This window comes from Dipodomys spectabilis, unplaced genomic scaffold (genome assembly GCF_019054845.1).
Source record: "Dipodomys spectabilis isolate Male_0828 unplaced genomic scaffold, ASM1905484v1 ptg000123l, whole genome shotgun sequence".
Classification (NCBI taxonomy): Eukaryota; Metazoa; Chordata; class Mammalia; order Rodentia; family Heteromyidae; genus Dipodomys; species Dipodomys spectabilis.
In genome coordinates this window covers 1,586,957-1,607,606 of record NW_024870800.1, presented here as the reverse complement: position 1 = coordinate 1,607,606, position 20,650 = coordinate 1,586,957, and the positions used below count along the sequence as shown (strand labels likewise).

The 20,650-nt window shown below is 37.9% G+C and overlaps 1 non-coding gene across 1 annotated transcript; it reads left to right on the top strand.

Annotated features, from left to right (window-relative positions):
* Window positions 1–16,418: 16,418 nt before the first annotated feature.
* LOC122115650 lies at window positions 16,419–16,522 on the top strand. Its single transcript, XR_006148828.1, has one exon. It is a non-coding gene; the product is annotated as a U6 spliceosomal RNA (small nuclear RNA).
* Window positions 16,523–20,650: the final 4,128 nt, after the last annotated feature.

The following is a 20,650-nucleotide window of genomic DNA, read 5'->3' as shown; positions in this document are numbered from 1 at the left end:
CAGTCTGCATGTGAGAAATCTAGAATTTATTTTTCACATTATGACATATTGCTTTATGCTGAATTTATGTGAGATATAGGATTCAAATAAAGGTTTTAGACCGTTAAGTTGGTAAATTGTTGTATATGTCCAGTTCGTGGAGTGTGATTTCAAGATCACATTTTGGTAGGTTTTATAACAAGTAAGTAGATGTTTCTAATCCAAAATCATAAGGAATGAAACAGCTACTCTGTTTCATAATCATTCAATCTTAGTACTCCAGACATTGTAATAAGTGGAAAAAATAATTGAAAATATGATGGGTCAGTAGTAAGTCTTTAGAAACTCCACATTTTCCACAAAATATTCAGATGTACTCTTTGGATATTAATTACAAATATATTTATAAACATCAGATATAATATGATCTTATATATGTAAATATATTATACATTTAGTATATTTATGTATATCATAACTATTCATTTATATTTAAATGTAATTCATTGCATCATATATATGTGTGTGTGTGTGTGTGTATATATATATATATATAATTTTTTTTTTTTTGGTCAGTAGTGGGGCTTGGACTCTGGGCTTGGGTGCTGTCCCTGTGCTAATCAGCTCAAGACCAGCGCTCTTCCGCTTGAGACATAGCGCCACTTCCAGTTTTCTGGTGGTTTATTGGAGATAAGAATGGAATTTCCTGCTCAGGCTGGTATTGAACTGTGAACCTCAGATCTCAGCCTCTTGAGTAGCTCGGATTTCAGGCATGAACCACCGGTGCCTGGCTAAATATAATATCTGAGATCTGTTAGTGGAACAAAGGGTACAGAAATTATTATTCTTATCATAAAAGGACTTTGCATTCACAGGCATAATTACAAGAAGTAAAACGATTCACAGTGGCACAAAAATCCCTTAGGTGCCTAGCAAGACAACATGTTTTTCCAGACACCGCATGTGGTGTGAGCAGTTTGCAAACAAAGCTGCCATAGAATATATTGGAACCTAAACAAAACTGACGAGTGCATAAACTCAGCACTCTATGACAGATTTAGCAAGGCCTATCTTGGAGATTATTGTTAGGGACATGATGAAAAATTTAAAGTTTAGTTGTGATTACAGAACTCTTTTACACCTATCACTCACCCATTAACTATATTTAGCATAGTTCCTTTTGCTCTAACATATTATTTTGGCTCAGGAAACTCTTTTTTTGTGAAAATTTGGCTGTTCACAACATAGACATGGGTTTTTAAACCTTTTGAAATTGCTGTTCACATAGAGTTCTATGAGATGAGCTTCTTTTTGCCATATCATAGGAATAAACTTAACTCTGATTCAAACATGGACAGCAGCTAGCTTGTTCTCTCTCCTAGAAAACCATCTGTATAGACTTCTTTACATGTAAACAGATCTGATTTACTTATAAAAGTCTGTCAGTGAGTGAAATCTAACTCACCCAAGTGAGGTGAATTCCTCTCCCATGCTTCCTTTAAATTAAAAATAGTAAGAACTGTTCAACAATGTGCATACTTTTTAATGTGAAGAGTGACTCCTATTTTCATAATGTGAATCAAGCATAAGAATAAGGTTAAGATGTGAAAAAGCCTTTCAAAGAGTCTTTGGCCTTGAAAATAGTCCTGGGTATGAATTTTTGGGAAATATCCCTTTTCAAAGACAAAGGACTCATTTTTTGGGGGGGGGGGGGGGGTCTGGTCCTCGTGCCTGACCTCTGGGCCTGGACACTGTCCCTCAGCTCTTCAGCTCAAGGCTAGCACTTTACCACTTGAGACACAAAGCCACATCCGACTTTTTTCTTTTTGCTTATGTGGTGCTGAGGAATCAAACCCAGGGCCTCATGCATGCAAGGTACGCGCTCTACCACTGAGCTACCTTCCCAGCCCTCATTTTTTTTATATTGCGCTGGTACTGGGGTTTGAACTCCTGGCCTTGAGCTCTATCTGTGTAAGATCTACTCCTGGATGGCAAGCAGACTCTACCCTCCTCGCAGCAAAGTCTCTGCCCAGTACCTGTGTTTCTTAGGCAACTGGCATACCTAGAAGAGGTCACATCTGCATCTGCTGAGGTCACAACTGAATTTGATGTGGCCACACATTTCTCCACCCATACCCTAGATAAGGCCTAGCCCAGGACCAGATGATCTCTTTCCCAGGTCTTTCCCAGGCCTTTCCCAGATGCTTGGAGGGCCAACATGGCCTGGTGCCAGCCAGAAAGATGAATAAACCTACCCCTTACCTCAATACCACGTGCATGGTGTGGCTTTTACTCGGCAACTTTTTTTTAAAAACCTAACATAAATGGTGCCGGTTGAACCCGGGAAGGGCTTAAAGTCAGGATAGGCAGTGGGATTCCTCTCATTTTTTTTCTTTGTTTTGTTTGTTTTTCCTTTTTTTTGCTCAGAGGAATACCACAGTTCTGATGACCTTTTGGGAACCGGTCTGTCTGCTGTAGTCAGAGTGCATCAATTCTACTGCTGGCCTCTGTATCCACCATGCTTCTACACATTGGTGAGTGAACTACTCTCTAAGGCTTCTCTGTTGCTCAGTCTCTCTCCAGATATGGTACCACACTGGAGAACTTGCTAAGCCTTTAACTGAAAGGCTGGTCACCTCTGGAGCCAAGGACACTTGACTTTGATTGCTTGGCCACTCCTCCTAGAGGGCTAAGTGGTAAGTTGGGGCGCCACTTCCATCTGATAAGCCCACCTTCACTCACTGATTTTTTTTCTCTCCTACGCCTTTAATGGAGAGCTGTGTGTCACTCCAGTGCTTTGAAACCACTCTGAAATGCCTCCTGCGCTCCCTGGAAAGACAGAGCACCTAATTTTTTATGCTCTTCTCAGCTTTAGACAATTTTTGCCTTTGCAATAGTAAATGGTCAGAAGTCTATTCACTTTCAGGTTCTCTTTTCTCTCTGCTAATCATGTCCAACTTTCTCTATCTTTCCATTTCTTTTTTTTTTTTTAAATTTTATTTTATTTTATTTGAGAACATACTGTACAGAGGGGTTACAATTACATGGGCAGAATAATGCATACATTTCTTACCGAGCATTGCATCCTCCTCCTTTGTTTACCCTTCACCTCCCTTCCCAGCCTCCCCCCTCCCTCCCACCCAATCATACCCCCCCTCCTCCCCCCCCCACCAACATTGTAAAGCTGGTTTTGACATGACATTTTGTACTTCTCATTGTTGCAACAGGTCCACCTGAATCCTTAAACGACTTGTTTGTCCCCGTCTCCTCCACATGTTATACTGACATCAAATATAGTGAAAGCAGGGGTTACACTGTGGGGGAGGGACATACAAAGCAACAAAGAAATAATCTTATAAATGCATTAGAAACACATGCATGAAAGAAACAAAAACATTAAAATACATATTTGAGGTTTTGTTTTCCTAACATCACATTATCTGACTTTTTCCGCTTGACTCATACCTATACTAGATATTGCAAATAAGGGAAACCATGGGACCTATGTTTCTTTGGGCCTGGCTTACTTCACTTAATATAATTTTTTCCAAGCCTTTCCATTTCCTAACAAATGGGGAAATGTCATTCTTTCTGATGGAGGCATAGAATTCCATTGTGTATATATACCACATCTTCTTGATCCATTCATCTACTGAGGGGCATCTGGGTTGGTTCCATGTCTTAGCTATGGTAAATAATGCTGCAATAAACATAGTTGTGCTGGTAGCTTTAGTGTGGCCTTGTTTGTGATCATTTGGGTAAATGCCCAAAAGTGGGATTGCTGGGTCGTTGGGGAGCTCTATGTGGAGTCTTTTGAGGAACCTCCATACTGCTTTCCAAAGTGGTTGAACAAGTTTACATTCCCACCAACAATGAAGTAAGGTTCCTTTCTGTCCACATCCCCTCCAGCATCTGTTGTTGTTAGAGTTCTTGATTTTTGCTGTTCTAACTGGAGTGAGGTGATATCTCAATGTTGTTTTGATTTGCATTTCTTTTATGGCTAGGGATGTTGAACATTTCTTCATGTGTCTATTGGCCATCCTTCTTTCTTCTTCAGAGAAGCTTCTCTTTAAGTCTTTCGCCCACTTACTTATTGGGCAGTTGTTTCTTTGAGGATTTGCTGTTGGGTGGTTTAATTTTTTGAGTTCCAAGTATATTTTAGATATGAGACCCTTGTCCGTTGTATGGCTAGTAAAGATCTTCTCCCAGTCCGTGGGCTTTCTATTGATCTTGCTAGCTATGTCATTTGCCCTGCAGAAGCTCTGCAACCTTATACAATCCCATTTGTCCAGCCTTTCTTTGATTTGTTGTGTTTCCGGGTCTCTATTCAGAAAATTTCGGCCTGAGCCAAGGAGACCCAGGGTTTCTCCTATTCCATCCTGTAATGTTTTCAGAGTGTCTGCTTTGAGTTCAAGGTCTTTGATCCATTTGGAATTGATTCTGGTGCAGGGTGATATATAAGGATCTAGCTTTAGTTTTCTACATGTAGTTAACCAGTTTTGCCAGCACCATTTACTGAAGAGGCTGTCTGTCTTCCATTCTATTGTTTTAGCTCCCTTATCGAAGATTAGATGGCTATAGGTCTGTAGGTTCATTTCTGGGTTTTCAATTCTATTCCATTGGTCCTGAGGTCTGTTCTTATGCCAATACCAAGCTGTTTTGATTACTATGGCTTTATAGTAGAGTTTGAAATTTGGTATTGATATTCCTCCAGCAGTATTCTTTCCGTTGAGGAGCGTTTTTGCTATTCGGGGTCTTTTATTGTTCCATATGAATTTTTGGATTGCCTCTTCTATTTCCTTGAAGAATGAGGGTGGAATTTTCATAGGTAATGCGTTGAATTTGTAGATAGCCTTGGGCAGTATTGCCATTTTCACGATGTTAATCTTTCCAATCCAGGAGCATGGGAGGTTTTGCCATTTTTTAAGTTCTGTGTTGATTTCCTTTTTCAAGATTTTAAAGTTTTCATCATAGAGGTCCTTCACTTCTTTAGTTAATTCCTAGGTATTTTATTTTTTGTGAGGCTATTACAAATGGAGTTGCTTTCCTAATTTCAGCCACACTTTTCTCATTGTTGGCATACAGAAAAGCCATTGATTTTTGGGGGTTAATTTTATAACCTGCTACTTTGCCAAAGTTTTGAATCAGCTTGAGTAATTTGGGAGTGGAGTCTATGGGATTCTTTAAATACAAGATCATGTCATCTGCAAAGAGGGAGAGTTTTATTTCTTCTTTCCCTATTTGGATCCCCTTTATGTCTGCATCTTGTCTTATTGCTGTAGCTAGGCATTCTAATACTAGATTGAAGAGAAGTGGAGAGAGTGGGCATCCTTGTCTTGTTCCTGAGTTAAGAGGAAATGGCTTTAGTTTTTCACCATTGAGTATAATGCTGGCTGTAGGTTTGTCATATACAGCCTTTATTGTATTGAGGAATGTTCCATGGATTCCTAATTTTTCCAAAACCTTCATCATAAAGGGGTGTTGGATCTTGTCGAATGCTTTTTCTGCGTCTATTGAGATAACCATGTGGTTCTTATTCTTGCTCCTGTTGATGTGATGAATAATATTAATTGATTTGCGTATATTGAACCAGCTTTGCATCCCTGAAATGAATCCTGTTTGATCGTGGTGTATGATTTTTTGGATGAATTGTTGAAGTCGATTGGCCAAAATTTTGTTGAGAAGTTTCGCATCAATGTTCATCAAAGAAATGGGTCTATAGTTCTCTTTCTTTGATGAGTCCCTACCTGGTTTTGGGATGAGGGTTATGATGGCTTCATAGAATGTGTTCGGTAGTGAGCTTTCTCTTTCAATTTCATTGAAGAGTTGGAGGAGAATTGGTGTGAGCTCTGCTTTGAAGGCCTTGTAAAATTCCGCTGTAAAACCATCTGGTCCTGGACTTTTCTTAGCTGGGAGGTCTCTTATTGCTGTTTCTATTTCAATGCTTGATATGGGCCTGTTAAGATAGTTTACCTCATCTTGGTTTAGTTTTGGCATGTCAATATTTGCTAGGAAGAGGTCCATTTCTGTCAAGTTCTCAAACTTATTAGCATAAAGTTTTGAGAAGTATTCCCTTATAATGTTCTGAATCTTGGTTGTTTCTGTGGTGATGTTTCCATTCTCATCTCTGAGTTTATTAATTTGGGTGTGTTCTCTTCTTTTTCTGATAAGATTTGCTAAGGGTCTGTCAATTTTGTTAAGTTTTTCGAAGAACCAACTCTTTGTTTTGTTGATTCTTTCTATAGTTTTTTTGGATTCTAATTCATTTAATTCTGATTTAATTTTGATTATTTCTTTCCGTCTACTGGATTGGGGTTTATCTTGCTGCTCTTTTTCAAGAAGGTTTAGATGTGTCATTAAATTGTTAGTTTCAGATCTCTCCAATTTGTTGATGTAGGAGCTCAGAGCTATAAACTTGCCTCTGAGTACTGCCTTTGCTGTGTCCCAGAGGAGCTGGTATTTTGTGTGTTCATTTTTGTTGAATAGCATGAACATTTGAATTTCCTTTCTAATCTCTTCCATGACCCACTCATGATTCAGCAGTGTGTTGTTCAGCCTCCATGTGATACCGGACTTTCTTTGGTGGCTTTTGGTGTTGAGTTCTAACTTTATTCCCTTGTGGTCAGAGAGAATGCAAGGTATAACTTCAATGTTTCTGAATTTAGACAAGTTTGCTTTGTGGCCTAAAATGTGGTCTATTTTAGAAAACGTTCCATGTGCTGCTGAGAAAAACGTGTATTCTGATGCTGCTGGGTGAAATGTTCGGTAGATGTCTGTTAAGTCTAGTTGATCTATGCAGCTGTTTAGATCTGCGGTTTCTCTGTTGAGTTTTTGCCGAGTTGATCTATCTAGTGGGGAGAGTGGTGTGTTAAAATCCCCAACGATTAATGTCTTTGGATCTATATGGGATTTGAGGGAAAGTAGTGTTTCTTTGATAAATTTGGGTGCTCCATTGTTTGGCGAATAGATATTTAGAATTGTAATATCCTCCTGAAGGAGAGATCCTTTAATTAGTATGTAGCGACCTTCTTTATCTGTTTTCATGAATTTTAATTTGAAGTCTATTTTATCTGATATTAGGATTGCAACTCCCGCCTGTTTATGCGGTCCGTTTGCTTGGTAGATTTTGTTCCAGCCTTTAACATTGAAAATGTGTTTGTTTTTATGGGCAAGATGTGACTCCTGCAGGCAGCAGATAGAAGGGTCTTGTTTTTTAATCCAACTAGACAGTCTATGTCGCTTAATTGGAGAGTTCAGTCCGTTAACATTAAGAGATAGGACTGAGAGGTATTTGGGAGTTCCTGCCATGTTATCTACCTTCTTGGGGGCTGCGAAAACTGGGTTCTTCCTATGGTTCTTGGATTCTCAGTTTGGGTGCAGTTTCTTGGCCTTTATTGCGGTCTTGTTGGTTTTCTATGTGTAGGACATCTTTAAGAATCTTTTGTAGGGCTGGTTTGGTGGAGATGTATTGTTTCAATTTTTCTTTGCTATGGAAGGTTTTTATTTGGCCTTCAGTTATGAAGGAGAGTTTAGCTGGGTACAGTATTCTTGGTTGATAGTTGTTTGTTTTTAGGGCATGGCATACATCATTCCAGGCTCTTCTTGCTTTGATTGTCTCTGCTGAGAAATCTGAGGTGATTCTAATTGGTTTCCCTTTATAAGTGATTACCCTTTTCTCCCTGACAGCTTTAAGGATCTTTTCCTTGTTCTGAGTTGATCCTGTGTGGATTATAATGTGACGGTGGGATGTCCTATTCTGGTCTGGTCTATTTGGGGTTCTAAAGGCTTCTTGTATCTGGACAGGCCTATCTTTTTGCATGTTTGGGAAGTTCTCTGCTAGTATCCTGTTAAACAGATTTCCTAGACCATTAACTTCTGTTTCTAGGTGTTCCTCTACACCCATTATCCTTAGATTAGGCCTTCTGATGGTGTCTTCCAGGTGTTGGATAGATCTATCATATTTCTTGGACTTGTCTTGGATGGTTGTATGTTCTTTCTCTATAATATCTAGGCTGTCTTCAATCCCTGAGATTCTCCATTTCTTTTCAAGCACTTTTTTGATTGTGCCCTAATGTGTGTGAAGCAGCCTGGGTCCCAGGGACTACCTCTAGGTTTCCTACCAATGGCTAGCCAAATTAGGCTTGATCTATTTGTTCAGGCTTTCTTGCATTTTTCAGAAATTCGACATCTTGAGTTTGCCATATTGACCTTAACCCACATGGTGGGTTAAGGGTTTGGCCCTATCTGACCCAAACCCTTCCACCAAGTTTACTACTACTCCATCATCTGTTCTAATGCACCTTGCTAACAAGTTGCTCTTTTCACAGACCCTGGTAACTGAGGCCCAACCATCTGATGTGCTTTGTTAGCAAAGATGTGTAAACATTATTGTAAAAAATTTTAGGTTTTGAGTTTTGCCTTTTTTGTTTTATGTAGTATATTCTAATGCTGAGCACGTGATTCTAAAATATTGGGCATATCAATGCTAAAATTCTCACATCTAATGAGTTTTGTCATTACAGAATATTTCTTGGTCAATTCTTGATAACGATCAGGAAATTCTAATTATTCTATTTGATCTCCTTGTTGTTTAATTGGAAATAATAAAGGGTTTTTGTGACAAAGATTGCAATTCAAAGTCAGCCTGGGTTGAAAAATCCCTAAGACTTCACTCCCAACTAAACTGCAAAGAGTCAGGCTGGAAGCATGGCTGAAGACTCTTAACTCTAAGCAGTCAAACACTGGAAGTGGCACTGTAACTCAAAGTGGTAGAGCACCAGCCTTGAGCAGAAGTGCTCAGGGACAGTGCCTAGACCTTGAGTTTAAATCTCTATGAATACTAAATAATACAAGTATCCTAGCAATGAGCACCTAGACTCAGCCAGTCTGGGGAACAAGGGACCATGGAGAGAAGTAAGAGGAGATGATGTAATATCAGCCACATTGTGCCTGCCCTTTCAAAATTAACCAGAGCCGGGAGGTCAATATATTAAGAAGCCTGCCCATCTAATGTCCATATTGTCTACCTTTTAACTGGAAAACAATTTACATTCTTACCTGGAAAAGAATTTACATTCTTACCTTTGTTACCTGAATTCTCCTCTACCTAGTCACCAGATAGGGACATTTCTACCAACATTTTTCAGCCCCAAATCCTTCCTCTTGCCATTTATTTGCTCTCTAATATTTTTTCCAGACCCTCAATGCCTCATGAGACTTTCTCCAGACTTCATCCAAGAGACTTGTCTCCTCCAGACTTCATCTATGGACTCACGCCCACCAAGGGACAGCTGCAGCTCACTGCTTTCTCTGGGAGGGAACAAAATTCTAGCCTTTTACTCCTAATTTCCCACCCCTTGTTAGCAGGAAGTAGCCAGAGAGAATCCATACCCTATTTCATGATTACTAAAAGGCTGGAATGTAAGGTCTGCTCCTGGATGGCAAGCAGACTCTACCCTCCTTGCAGCAAAGTCTCTACCTAGTACCTGCATTACCTAGGCAACTGGCACACCTGGAAGAGGTCACATCTGAATTTGATGTCGTCATATCTTTTCCACCCATACCCTAGATAAGACCTAGCCCACGCGTAGATGCTTTCTTTCCCAGGTCTTGCCCAGGCCTTTCCCAGCTGTATGGAGGGACAACATGGCTTGGTGCCAGCTGAAATGATGAATAAACCTACCCCTTACCTGAATACCACGTGCATGGTGTGGTTCTTACTCAAACTCTCTTTACAAACCTAACAATCTGGGTGTTAATTCTGAATGTTTGCTCTATACCACCTAAACCACACCTTCACTTCTTCCTTTTACCACAAGTGAAGAATCTCTTAGGTTTATCTACTTGGGATAGCGTCGAATTGCAATTGTCAAATTTGAACCTACCTAGTACTTAGCTGTAAGTGACTGGTGCTCTGCTAGAACTCATTTCTTAAGAATAAATAGTCACAAAAAGAGGAGAAAACATATTTTTTCAATTACTTACGTGTTGTCAGATAAACCAAATCACTTGCTACTGGAAGAGAAAAAGAGAGAAGATAGGGATGAATATGGAGGAGAGACGCTCAAAGAAAGAAGAAGGGAAGGGAGGGTAAATGAGGGGAGAGGAGGGGAAGGATGAAGAGGAAAAGAGGGGGGAGCTGAGTAGAATTTTCTACTCCTCACTAAGGTATTGTTGAACAATCAGTGCCTTTATATAAAATATATAATATATAAAATACCAATTTACATGTAATAAAATACCAATTTACATGTATAAATTGGTATAAAATACCAATTTACATGTAATAACCTGTTAGTGTGCTTACTCCTGCACGAAGGAAGCCACAGTTAGGTTTCTGTTAGAGAGAAGGCAAGAGTACACAGTTTAAGTGATTCTCAGAAACAATAATTGATATGCCAGGAATGCTCCCTTACCCAAGCATTACTCTTGTTCCTTGCTCCAGTCTTCCTCTCAACAAGAATAGCAGAAACAGAAGAGGAAGGAGATATCTGAGTAACGATCATCTTTCTGTTTACGCTAATCAATTTACCCTCATCCTCTCAAACACTAAAGCCAAAGGAGACTTAACCTGAAGTAGTGGGGGAAATTGGGGGGGGGGGAAAGTTCATTCTAAATGTAAAAGAGTTCAAATAATTGCGACAGCATTCCAAATATTGAAATAAAACCTTTTCAATTATTAATAAAAAGTAATTGTAAATTTATTGAAAATTTAGAAGACTACAGGGCTCACTACATAGTGGAATCTCCATAATTTAAACTGGCTCCTGCTTCTATCATCAAAAATTGAAAATCATCCCTAAACTTCCAATGCTAGGTAAATTACGCTCAATATTCACTTAAACTATGTGGATATAATGCAAAAGCATGACTTTAAATTTAGACTGTTGAAGTGATAAGTGATGGAAATTAATGATGGATAGCATAGTGTTGAGAGCATGGAAATTATTTTCCTTCCATCTTCAGTGTGTAGAGAAGAAAAAAGCTCTATTGGATGGTACTGAAGGTCCAATTCTAAATTTAGGACAGAAGGTGAATAGTAAAGGAGACCTGTCTCAGCCATTCATAGAATAGAAATATAGAGAAATATCCTCATTTATGTAGTTCAAACATGGAAGTGAGGATGTGGCAAGCACAAAGCCCAATGCCAAAGGCAGAGATATTTAACAAAATACCATGAAGTTGAAATAAGTCTTAAATAAGGAGCTGGGCTTAAAGGGAGTAGGGCAGAAGAGTGGAGAAGGAAATGGTGGACTCATATACTCATATCACTCAATGTACATATGTGAGAATATAAGTAGGAAACTTGAAGGGATAGGTGGGGTTGGGGTAACGGAAGGAAGAAAATTGGAAAGATTGTCAATGACCCAGATGTATTGTACGTTGAAATGTACATACCCTCTATTCCACACTGACATGATGAAGCAAAGCCCATTTGCACAACTAGCTAAAGAGTAAAAAATTTTTGGTTTTAATATTAAGAGACCAGAAGCATAAACATTTAGAGATAAATAAGAGGATATCATTGACATATTGTTGAGGCTTGTCCACTTTTCAATATACAAACTGTCAAGCCTGCTGAAAATGAAATTTTTATTTTGCCAATTCTTTTTACAAATTGCTTAAAATATAGAGAACCAAATTCCAACATCCCTTCACTTTCAATAACAATGTTATAGACCTTTAGGTTTCTCAGTTGTTTTTAAATTTCTTAATGTAATGCATTGGAACTAATTTCTTTCCACATTTAAATTTAAATTTTAAATCACTAAAGTCTTTTTAAATCCTCTCACTCAGGCACAGGTATGGATAGATAACTGATGTGTGCAGAATCAGAATTATTCAAAAGGCTGTAAATGGATACTTACCTAGTTTTTTCTCTGCTGTATCATAGAATACAGACTGTTCTAATTGGAAAAAGTTAGCCGTCCCAGGTTTTCTGCATATAAACACTCCATCAACAGTTTGTTATTAGAGGAGTATTCAAGTTTAGCTATATGTTGATTAGATAATGACTGAGAATGACACAAAGGTGAGGGAAAACCATTTACACTTCAGTGAGGTGCTGACTTGTGTTTCACAAAGTGTTATGAAAGCTCTCCATGAGGAATCTAGAAGCTGCATTTCTAAAAAGTCCTTGGGTTGTTACACTTTCTGATGATGTATCAATTCAAGTACTTCTCGTTGGAGTTCCAAACTATTCAATGATGCTGAATTAGTTCTTTGTTACATTTTGCAGACCGGTCTTGGTGATGAAATGTGTGCTTTTCAATATTGCTCTCCCAATCCCATTCACAAAACGCAGACAAAAACTATGTGAAAAAGTTGTATTTGTTGACAGTGCATATGCTTTTATTTTTATTACAAACATAGAATATAGTAAAAATTTTCATAGCAATTACACTGCACTAGGTTGTGGGCAGATTCTAATGTTAGTAATATACTGTGTTCACGTGGAGAATTTGAGTATCCAAAGTTTTAATATGTCTGTGGTCCTAAAAGCAATACCTTACTGATATTGAGTGACAAATACAACTTCTTATAAGTACAGAAGTTTTCCTTGTATCTTTTTAATATACAGATGGGTTACAGTTACATAAGTAAAGTAATGAGTACACTTCTTTTTTTTTTCTTTATTGTCAGTCGTGGGGCTTGGACTCTGGGCCTCAGTGCTGTCCCTCAGCTCTTCAGCTCAAGGCTAGTGCTCTACTACTTGAGCTACAGCACCACTTCCGGTTTTCTGGTGGTTTATTGGAGATAAGAGTTTCACGGACGTTCTTGCCCGGGCTGGCTTTGAACTGCGACCCTCAGATCTCAGCCTCCTGAGTAGCTAGGATTACAGGCTTGAGCCACCGGCGCCTGGAATAAGTAAATTTCTAATTGAGCGTTTTTACCCCCTCCTTTGTTTTCCCCTTACTATCCCTTCTCTTCAGAACACCCCAACTCATCCCTCCACTCCCTCTCTGATAAAGTGTCTTGTACATCTCATTGTTACAAGGAGTCAAATTGTATCCTTTCCTTGTATCTTAAATGAAGAAATGCTAGCTTGATTTATACTGATTCTACTTGTGTAGACACACCTAAAATCACTCGCTAAGTCCAAGAGCATATAAATGAAATGCACATCATTTATTGTCCGTTGGTATAGTTGTGTTCTACACATTTATTGACAGGTTACAACTTATTCTCAAACTTAACTACATTAAAAATATTTTCTTCATTTCTTATTTCCTTGGCCAGGAAATCAGCAAGACCTCAGTCAGCATTTCTCTCATAGGAGTTTTCACACAGGTTGGTGAAAAGTTGACCTGAGCTCCAGTCTTCTGAGGACTCACTCATCTGCTGAGGAATTGATGCTGGCTGTTGGAAAAGAGTTCAAGGAAGGATGCCTTAAAGTCTTAATATTTTATTCTTTACTTGGTAAAGAATAAAATATTACCTCCTGCTAGTTTGGTTGTTGAGAGTGTCTTTAAGAGCAAGCATTCCGTGGGGAGCAGGGAGACACCATATGATTTTTACATACTGAGATTTCTGAGTGACTTGATATCCCTTGTACTGCATTTTGCAATTCGAATCTACCAGAACCTACCAGTTTTAAGAGATAAGAGGAGTGGTAAAGGAACTCTTAGAGACAAATGTATCTTCAACATAATTTGTTCCAAGCATTCCATCTAAGGCATATTCGACAAATAGTGAAACTTGTGTTGCCTGTAACTATGAATCTTTCTTTATGTGTGCATGTATACATATGTTTACATATGTGTGTATTTCTGTGTATAGTAACATACATGTGTACATATATAAGGGCAAATGCAGACATATATGCATATATAAATATATGTACAAGAATATATATAATATATATATATATATATATATATATATATAAAGTGTTCAGTGATTTAATCTATAGTTCCCAGCACATTGTCATTCTCACAAAGTGTACATGATAAACTGCTCTGAGGATCTGTGCTCTATGATGGGCATCCTTTGTACTCACTTCCCCCATTACCTTGTTTTTCATCCCTGTGAACAACTTTGGTCTACTTTCCATAGGATAGCTTTGTTTTCATTACATGTAGTTACTTTTGCAGTCTCAACTCTCTAATAACGCTGCTTCAGCCTAGGGCTAAGATTTTAGGTGTGGACATTTAATATCCCTCCTGATTCAGACTGTACTTGATGTTTTTTTAAAATAAATATTTTGTTCTTCAAAGAAAAAGGTTGTTTGTCAAAGAAAAAGAACTTTTAGGTCACAAGTTAAAATATCTTATCCATCCCAATGATTCTTATGAGATAAAATTTTTAATGGTATTAAAAATGAACAGGAATTCCAGATCTGTTGTTTTGCCATTTAGAATGGCAAAGAATAACATCACATCACTCTTATAATTCTTAAAGAATGCAAGGGAAACTGTTGGTCCCTATCATGTTCCCACAAATTCAGTAGATCCTGAAGGATAATAGTAGACAGCAGAGATTCTAAGTAGCAGACATGGAGAATGAAAGAGAAAGAGAGGAATGAGAGAGTGTGAAAGAGAGAGAGAAATATCATAATACTGAAAGTACATAACAGATAAACAAGAGATGTATGAGAATATTCATACTGCTATCTTTAGATTCTACATGTATATTTGAAAGTATTTCATGTATGATAACCCATCAATATAAAATATAAAATGATTTTGATAAAAAAATAAAAATGATGCAGAAGATATTATAAATGCAAAAACAACCTTCACAGAAGCAAACTCTAAGAAATATTTCAAAACTTTGAAAAGGATAAAGTGGCTGAAAGTAGAATAAATTTAGAAGTATAACAACTCAAAAAAATATAAAAGATATCCATATATTTCAGTATATAACCCAAAGCAGAAAGCAAATGTTGTTTAGATGATTTTTTTAAAACACAGTCTCTCAGGTGCTGTGAAGGTGGCTCAGTGGTACAGTGCTTGCCTTGCATGCATGAGGCCCTGGGTTTGATTCCTCAGCACCATGTAAGTAGAAAAAGACAGAAGTGGTGCTGTGGCTCAAGTGGTAGCGCTCGCCTTGAGCTCAGGGACAGCACTCAGGCCCCAGTGTTCAAGCCCCATGACCAACAAAATCAAAATAAAAAACAAACCAAAACAAAACACCGTTTCTCACTTTTGTGGCCTCAACTCTGTAATGACGCTGCTTCAGCTTAGGGCTAAGATTTTATGTGTGGATATTTAATATCCCTCCTGATTCAGACTGTACTTGATATTTTTTTAAATAAATATTTTATTCTTCATTTTCTTTTTTGTAAATTCACATGCACCTATAAAAAATGATTTGGCCATCCCAGTAACCTTCTCAAAGTACCCCCTAATGACGACTTACAAAGAGTTGTATTATATTAAAAGGGAAACAATGCTACAAGTAAGAAAAACAATATTTAAATAGTAATGATTAATAAAATTAAAAAACCATACAGTTACCAGTGTTTTCAGTATTTGAAGTGTACTACATAGCAGATTTTACTATTTTCTCATATTCCTGTACATTTAAAACTGGATAAGATTATGATGTTTAACAAGAGTTTTATAGGCTATAAGTAGTCTTTAAAGTTATCCACTAGGATTATTTTATATGACTCATCTCAGCATTTGTATATGGCTTATATCACCATTTGTTCCTCACTAACATATAAAGTAAGGAAGCCCTAAATTTAACAGAAACTGTGTAATTAACAAAGTCTTAACTCTTCACTCTGCTTCTTTACACAAATACTTTGCAACTTCTCATTAGTAATATTTCTTTTTTTGTTTGTTTGTTTGTTTTTCTTTTTGTTTGGTCCAGTCGTGGGGCCTGAACTCTGGGCCTGGGCGCTGTCCCTCAGCTCTTCAGCTCAAGGCTAGCGTTCTACCACTTGAGCCACAGCGCCACTTCTGGCTTTTTTCTTTTTGCTTATGTGGTGCTGAGGAATCGAACCCAGGGCCTCATGCATGCAAGGCAAGCGCTGTACCACTGAGACCACTTTCCCAGCCCTCATTAGTAATATTTCTATAAACTGAAATGGACATACTTAGTTGCATATGTCTGCTACTATAAATCTTAAATACTTTATAGAAAAGTTTTATGACCTGCCAAACAGTCCTAATTTTGGCATATATAAGCAAATTCCCAAAATTAAATACTCTAAAACATTAAAACTTTTTAACAAACCTTAACACTTGCTGCAGTGTTCATTGTGACAGGTGCCTTGTATAGAATAATTGAATTCCTCCTCCTACACATCTCTTGAACAACAAATATCTGGAATTATTTTGTTTTTGACATGTGAATCTTGACTATTCTTAAATGTGTGCTTATGTAAGAAATACATGGTTCTAAAATTTCACAAGAATTCTTTTGAATTTATTTCTTTTGAATTGTCTAGTTTAAGAAAATCAGTTCCAATTTACATATAAAAATGTACTGTGCTCAATTCAGCAGCACATAAAAAAATGGAACAATACAGAGAAGATTAGCATGGCCTCTGCACAAGGTCGACATGCAAATTCGTGAAGCTTTTCATATTTTTACAACATCAGACGCTGGAGAGGATGTGGCCACAAGGGGACCCTATGGCATTCTTGGTGGGAGTGTAAACTTGTTCTACCATTTTGGAAAGCAGTATGGAGGCTCCTCAAAAGACTCCATATAAAGCTCCTCTATGACCCAGCAATCCCACTTTTGGGGATTTACAAACAAGACCCTACTAAAACTACCAGCACAACTATGTTTACTGCAGCATTATTTACCATAGCTAAGATATGGAGCTCACCCCGATGGCCCTCCGTAAATGAATGGATCATGAAAATGTGGTATATATACACAATGGAATTCTATGCCTCCATCAGAAAGAAGGACATCGCCCAATTTGTTAGGAATTGGAACGACTTGGAAAAAAAATTAAGTGAAGTAAGTCAAGTCCAAAGAAACATAGGTCCCATGGTTTCCCTTATTTTCAATACCTAATATATGTCTGGGATAAGCAGAAAAGATCAAAAGCTATGTGCATATGACCAGATAAGATGCTATTAAGGGAAATGAACCCTAAGATAGCGACACAAGTGTTTTTATTTTCTTTCTTGCTCTTGTTTCTATCATACTTAAAATGTGAGATGTGATTTTACTGTTTCTCTTTATGTTCCTCCCCCTCACGCTATAACCCCTGTTTTCACTGTATTTGAAGTTGGTACACCTACATCCTGTGTATACGTTTCTCTAATTTGGTGAGAGGAAGGGAAATACAAAATGCTTAAATAGGGTTACAGGTTGACCCATTGTAACAATGAGATGTACAAGACACTCTGTTAAAAAATGAACTTAGCAATTTAGGCAGGGGAAGGGGGAGGGTAGTGTATTGTGGAGTTTGGAGGGAAGGGATGGTGGGGGAAAACAAAGGAGTAGGTAACAATGCTTGTTAGGAAATGTATTCATTATTTGCTCATTTTTACAATAAAAAGTATAAAAATGTTCTTAGATGGAAGAGTTTATTTTCTCTATTTTACCCATATAATATCGTTAACAAAGAAATTAATGCAGAACACTGATATGAAGGTATTTTGAATAAATGTGCTGCTTGTGGAACTAAGTTATCTCAGAACAGCCACAAGGCACCACTGGGATGCAGAAGCTTGCTATGTTTTGAGGCTAAGAGCAGGGCTAGGTCTCATCCCTTTTACTACCAGCATTGATAACACACTCAGATTTACATTTACTTTGCCCTGATTGGCTTCCAACAATTATCCACAGATCTCAGGCTCCTGAGTAGATATCCCAAGTAGATAGGATTACAGGTGTGGCAAGCCAGCACAAGGGTTTCAGAATAAATTTAAAAGTAGAAGAAAATTTACTTCATCTTCTTTTGAAGCATTTTGGAGTGATTATATGTGAATTTATTTCGTTTTGGGATTCTTAAATGACATTATGTGAGGGTATTTAAAAGTTTTAGTAATTTTTTAAAAAAGGATACTGGAGCTGTGGGACAGAAGACCCCTTTTAAAACCAAGAGTCCAGAGTCATTTTTGGAAAACAAGGTAAAATAGATAAAATAATTATTTTTTTAAAAAAATCATAAAAACAGGTTTGCAAGTGTGGAGACTGCATCTGTCAGAGATAGTTACAAGACTAAGCCTTTTGTGTCTGTTTACAAAAATATCCCGTTAGTAAAAAAAAAAAAAAAAAAGTAATTTTGGTAAATTGTCCTGGGCTATTGTCTAAACAGTCTTAAAATCCAAGGGTCCAAAGCCTGCCAAGCCTATGCAATGTATCCTTAAGCAGTCTGTGTAGGAATTTGCAGCCCAGCATGAGGTGAGACACTCCCTTGGACCCACTGAGAGATTCTGCTGCTGCTGCTGCTGCACACCCTAATGGGTAAAGTTTAAAGACAGCCTGACAGTCACCTGGAGGAAATCTACATTGTCACATAGACCACCCCAACCATGGTAAAAGAAGACTGACCTCTTGCCTGGTTCCATCACCTGAGACTGCATGCCAGTTGAAAACTCAGATCTTGTGGGACCTTCATTTTGGTGAAATCCAAAAACCCTCTCTATTCCCACAGTGGATATTGGGGGCAAAGATATGACTGTCTTGCTTGCCTCAGGCACTTCAGTGCATAGTGACTGGAAATCCACTCTATAGTCACAGCCTTGTTTGGCTCTGGTTTGGTAATAATCTGAGTGTGTTATCAATGCTGGTAGTAAAAGGAATGAGACCCAGCCCTGCTCTTAGCCTCAAAACCTAGCAAGCTTCTGCATCCCAGTGGTGCCTTGTGGCTGTTCTGAGATAACTTAGTTCCACAAGCAACAGGAAAAAATGGTCAGTGTTAAACTCTAGCCACAAACAAGCTCAAGGAATTGTAAAAAAGAGGAGGGTAATAAAGAAAGCTTTAGAAACAACTGGGAAAAATTGGTATCCTCTGGATTAAAAAAAATGTACGGGCCTTTCGTAGTTAATTTTGTTACTCATAATTGGATCTTGTAAAAAGAGATCAGGACAGTCCATTTTTGGTTCTGAGATCCCAATACCAAACTGTAAATATAAAAGACTGTACCAATTAGGGGACCAAGATTGGTCCCCGATGCTCTAGAAGAGGAGGGAATGAAGAGCTAAAGTGACTCCATTTTAAGATTAACCCCACCAACTTGTAGCTTTGCTGCCCTCAGAATAACCCTGAATGAGGAACAGTTCTCAAAAAAAAAGCAGGTTACCATCAACCCTGCCCACCCTTAAGGAACAGAACAGTTGCCTAATTGTTCCATCATAAAAAGTTAAGTGGGATCAACCCACTGAACTTGTGAACTTGCTTGTGTGGAAATCTCCTGAACTTGTGAACTTGCTTGTGTGGAAACCCCCTAGACTTGTTTGTTTGATACCATAAAAGCTGTGCTACTTTTGTGCTAGGGGCCTCTTAGAGTCACCGGTTACAGAGTGCGTGGAGGACCAAGCTCAAGCTTTTAATAAACATCTTTGCTGTTTGCATTGATTGTGATCTCTGGTGGTCTGTGAGGGGGCAACTGAAATCGGGTACTTCATTTCCACTGGAATTTCTTGAATGTCTTCACACTTTTTAAGGAATATTTTCTTATGTATAAAGTATGCAGCTACAGGATTTTATTTATTTCCTGTTATCAATTTTTATACTTTTTATTTAACCTTTTCTACAATCTTGTTATTGCCTCTTGTTGCTAAAACCTCATGAGTTTCTCACTATTTGAAAGACCTATTTTGTTCTCTGGGTAAATTTCCATTTTATTTGATTTCTGAGCTGCCCAAATAATACTTTTTAAAGTTCATGACATATATTTCTGGCTGCTTTGTCATGTACACTTTTCCATTACAGTCACAGTCCTGTTTGAATTGTGGTAATAAAATACTTGTGGCTGGATAAATGATGAAACAAAGAAGGATATTCAGCTCACTTCATGGTGAATATATAGTCCAAACCACATGGTTCTATCAAGGTAGGTGGCAAAAATAGGGATCAGCCATGTTCACAAAAGGGAAATGGGCTGGGCACCAGTAGCTTATCTAGCCCTGTAAGAAGCTGAAATCCATAAGATCACATTTCAAGGCTCGCCTGCACAAATTTTTGCTTGCTTTTTAATCTTGTGCATCATTTTAGTAATTTAACAAATGTTCTGACAGGAAGGAGGCAAGAGGGAAATTAAAATTTAATGGACTGCATTTTAAGGTATGGTTCCATTAACAAGTTTCTTTTGTTGTTGTTTGTATTGCTTTTTAATTATCTTTAATAGTTGTACAAAGGAGTTCCATTTAACAAAGCAGTTTATGGATGCAATAAATTTTTGATCAGTGTCACAGCTTTGAACATTCTCACTCATCCCTTCACTACTCACTCCTTCCCTTACTCTTCTTAATTTATGAGGATATATAGTGGAAACTTGAGTGTCTTCTCCCCCTCTTCTCCTCTTCATTAGTAGAACCTCTTCTTCTCACTTCCCCTCCCCACCCACTTGAGTATCATTTCCTGGCATTTATTTTGTTGAAATTTAAATTAGCCTTTCAAAGGAACTGTATTTTTTGAGAACTCTCATGAATCTAGCATACATGTAGAATTTTTATATGTATTTCTGATTTATGAAAACAAAATTATCATTTGTACTATCGTCTATCATAGACAAAGAAAAAAGTTACTGTT